At 42.1% G+C, this 4,527-nt stretch overlaps 1 long non-coding RNA gene across 1 annotated transcript; it reads right to left on the reverse strand.

Moving 5' to 3' along the window:
* Window positions 1-1,239: 1,239 nt before the first annotated feature.
* Window positions 1,240-4,047, reverse strand: LOC122481506. Its single transcript, XR_006296869.1, has 2 exons — window positions 3,961-4,047; window positions 1,240-1,634 (listed from the first exon to the last, which is right to left on the reverse strand). It is a non-coding gene; the product is annotated as an uncharacterized LOC122481506 (long non-coding RNA).
* Between the last annotated feature and the right edge of the window lie 480 nt (window positions 4,048-4,527).

The following is a 4,527-nucleotide window of genomic DNA, read 5'->3' on the forward strand; positions in this document are numbered from 1 at the left end:
TCTCATTTACTCCCTTCCCTGCCGACCACCAGCCTCCCCCACCACAAACATCTCTCAGCAGAATGGTACATTTGTTACAGTCAGTGAACCAACATTGGCATATCGTTATCAATCAAAGCTCGTAGTTTATATTAGAATTCACTCTTGGTGTTGTACCTTCTATGGCTTTTGACAAATGTATGAAGACATGTATCCACCATTATGATATTGTACAGAATAATTTCACTGCCCTAAAAATCTTTTGTTACACATATTCATCCCTCCCTTCCCCTAAGCCCTTGACAGCCACTGATCTTTTTACTGCCCCCATAATTTTACCTTTTACAGAATGTCATATAGTTGGAATCATATAACATGTAGCCTTTTCAGATTGGCTTCTTTCACTTAGTAATATGAATTTAAGTTTCTTCCATGTCTTTTTTATGGCTTGATAGCTCATTTCTTTTTACTGCTGAATAATATTTCTCTTGCCTGGATGTACCACAGTTTATTTATCCATTCACCTACTGAAGGACATCTTGGTTGCTTCTAAGTTTTGGCAATTATTAATAAAGCTGCCTTAAAAACATCTGTGTTCAGGTTTTTGTTTTCAACTCCTCTGGGTAAATACCAAGAATACTGGAATATATATTCCAAATACTGGAATGTATAGTAAGAGTATGGTTAGTTTTATAAGAAACCGTCTCTCAGAGTGGCTGTACCATTTTGCATCCCCAACAGTGTATGAGAATTCCTGCTGCTCCATTTCCTTGGTGTTGTCAGTATTTTAGATTTTAGCCATTCTGATAGGTAGTGGTAACCTTTATTCTTTTTCTTTTTTTGTTAAAGATAAAAGCCTTTCCTGCTTGGAATAGCCTAAAAATGAGTGTGTGAATATGAATCTAAGTTCTCTCCTCTCTATTTTTAAGCACATGTACACTAACTTCTGAGAGCCACACAGTTTGCCCTTTAGCCCCTCTGTTTCAGCTTGGCACCCTTTATGTGTTTAGAAAGTGTTTGCTGATTGCATAGCTCTCAATGACCTGGCTACCTCTGCTTTGTAGAACCATAGGGGTCTATTTGGAGAGATTCAGACCAGCATGTGGGCATATGCACACATGTGCACATGCATACACACACACAAAAACCCCAGGTACTCTTCTATACCAGCTTGGGACCACATTGCCTGGGCTTTCAAATCCTAGACTCTGAGGACCTCCAAGTGTTGGCCTTGGTCTATAAGTGATAATAAATGACGAATATTTTTGGTTATGTTTTATTTTGGTCAATAATCAGGCCCATTATTGTCTTTGGGTCTCAGACAGTGAACGAATTACTCTTGCTATTGCAGCCCACATGAATCAGTCCCAAACCTGCATCTGTGAACACTCCAATCCTGAGGTGATAGGAGCAAAGGCTGATGACAACTGTGTTCATTATCCTTCCTTTTTTTCCTTCCTTCATTGTTCCTCCATGAGGGTTCTTGGAAGCAAGGAGACCTAACATTTATTGAGTCCCCTGGAGGTAAACTTACCTCCATTTCTTGTGCTTCCATTGTGCTGATTCTTCACTACTTGCCTGGCACATGATAGGCAGTGATCAATGTTTCTTGAATAAGTAATGACCTTTGGTCTGATGCAGAAGTCTAGAGTTTGCTAGTACAGAACCACATAATGTTGTTAAATTCATTGTTGGAACTACTATTGCAGTTCCTTTGCAATAGCAGAAGTCACTACACATTTGCCCTCATGTGCCCATGTCCTTGGCCAAATGTGGAGCCAGTACTCCCAACTCCCCACCTCCTGCTTATTGTCAAAAACACACCACACATTGTAGCAATCATATTGCCAAAGCTTTATGGCATCCATAAATTGAAAATTACTGCCTCTGACAGTTATGGGCCTGTGTCAACACCAGATCATGTTGACTCTCCTGGAATGTGTTTGTGAATGCACCATGCCAGCCTTGGAAGCTGTTGACATCAGAGGCTCTAAGTTAATTGGATGTGGCCCCAGAGCACTGTGGGCTTTGCTGTTTAGGAGGATTTTAACTTTTTTTCTTAAATTCCTCTCTTCTTTGGTTTGGTCTCAGTGCAGGAGCTATCTTGGCTGCCATGTTTGGCAGACAAGAAAGCCAGTTTAGAGGAGGAGTCCACATTGCTGAGCAAGTGATAATGATGTCAGTGAACTGCTTCCCTTTCTTCCCCTCTGGCAGATTGCGGTATGAATGGCTACAGATAGTGAGAAATGGTGCTGGTCGTGACTTCTGCTGTGAAGGAGAGACACAACCTGCACAGTCTGTGTGTTCTGAGCAGGTTTTGTCTGACTCTGCTCTGCCAGGGAGGCCATCTGGACATGATGTTCATGAGACCTATGTTGTGACTCCACTCTAGTGGCGGTGCATACTGTGGGCTTCCTGGCCTGTGTGCCTCTGTGCATGTGTGTGCATACATGTGCACACATGTATATGTAATGCAGTTCCTGAGAGGACACCCAGCTCTTTGGAGGTCCTCTTGCTGTTTTATTTTCCTCTCTGCTCTAACATCCTTGTCACTCACAAAAATAAAAAGAATCCCCACTAGTTAGAATATGTTTCAGAGTATGTGTATGTTGTGTGTGTGTAGAAACTGTATATACTATGTACACTGAATATACATACATATGTATATGATAAACTATATATATACATATACATATATATGTATATGTGCATATATATGTATATGTGCATATATATGTATTATATATACATATATATGTATTATATATACATGTATACATATACATATATATGTAGTTTATATATTATATGTGTATAATATATACATATGCATATATACATATATATGTAATATATATACATATATATGTATATATATAAATATGTATATGTAGTTTCTCTATTCTGGAGAAATCAAGAAAGAAAGAAAGACCTAGCCAGTTCTATCAAACTTCAAAGAAAATGGCTGCCTTCTGACACCTTCAAGACTTGGGTCCTTCCCCCATCACCCTGGTGCAGGGCATCATCCTAAACTGACAGATCAGCACAAGTGCCTCAGCCTACAGGACCCAGACAGAGGCACAGAAAGAAGTGGGGATCTTGGGAAGTGGGAAATGAAGCCAACAAGGTCATGGAGAGCCCCACAAAGCTGTTCCCTGCCAACTAACTCCCTTGCTTTGGTCAGTATTCCTTGAGTTCCCTGTGCAGAGCACTGAGCAAGACCCAGTAGGAGACAGAAACCCATTTTGGCCTTCAGGTAGTACATTCTAGTAGTGGAAAAGATACACTCCTATGCAAAGGCAAGGAAATGGGAATGAAGAGGTATGTTCAGGTAATGGGGAGCAGGTGAGGAAGGAAGGTGAAGGGAGGTGGGGTAGATAAGGCTACAAGGATAGAAAGTCCCTGAGGACTGGGAATTTCATCCCTTGAATTCACTCCTGGGAATACCTAGAACCAGTTCACTTTGTTGACTATTACGGAGAAATAAATTGAGGCTGGAAACCAGAAAAGCTTAAATTCCTCCGACCCAGTTCTCCACATATGTGGAGGATTGGGGTAGCATTGTGGGTGGAGTGAATACCCCTGGCATTGCTATGCAGAGTGATTAAAGAGGGGCTTGCTTTTAGGCCACTGTCCTAATTAAATAAATGATAATTCAAGCATGAGAAACTAAGGGGCTCTTCTACGTTAGAGAGAGCTCAGAAAGGGGGTTTAGTGGGAGAGGCAATGAGGGTTTAGGGAGCAGGCTCACCAATGCAAGTTAGAGAAATCTCAGGAGACCCTCTGACCCATCCCCCCACTTCTGTGAAGCAGCTCAGTTGCTGCTGTCACCTTTAGCCACAGAGACTTCACGTTTCATCTTTGTGAGACATTTCACATTTTGTCACTATCCCTAAGAATATCCCACAGAAATAACTGCTGCTTTATAAACTCATTTGTGAGTTCATTCATTCATTCACTCATTCATTCTTCCACATTTACCAAGCATGTACTTTGTGCTTCTCCATCTTCTAGGCCCTGGGGACATGCCAATAAATCATACCTCCTCCCTGACATCAAGGACCTTACAATTATGTAGGGTCAAACATAAATATGCGTGCGAGTAATAAAGGGCTGTACATCTGCAGAAGGCATAGTGAACGCACAAAGGAAGATGTCCACGTTGAGGTGTGATGCCAGGAGCATTTTAAAAGCAGAAGCAACAACTAAGTTTTGCTTTAAAGAGTTCACCAGTTGGGCAAAAGAGAGTGGGGAGAGCATGTTCTAGCAGAAAACAAAATGTGCAAAAGCTTTGAGGAGAACAGCTGATGTGGGCTTTGAAACTGCTGGTGGAATGGGGTGTGGTGGCTGCGGATACTAGAAGTCAGCAGATCACTATGGCCTGATTCACTGCATATGTCTTAAAACTATTGGGGCGCCTGGGTGGCGCAGTCGGTTAAGCGTCCGACTTCAGCCAGGTCACGATCTCGCGGTCCGGGAGTTCGAGCCCCGCGTCGGGCTCTGGGCTGATGGCTCAGAGCCTGGAGCCTGTTTCCGATTCTGTGTCTC

The sequence above is a fragment of the Prionailurus bengalensis genome, chromosome C1 (assembly GCF_016509475.1).
Source record: "Prionailurus bengalensis isolate Pbe53 chromosome C1, Fcat_Pben_1.1_paternal_pri, whole genome shotgun sequence".
Taxonomy (NCBI): Eukaryota; Metazoa; Chordata; class Mammalia; order Carnivora; family Felidae; genus Prionailurus; species Prionailurus bengalensis.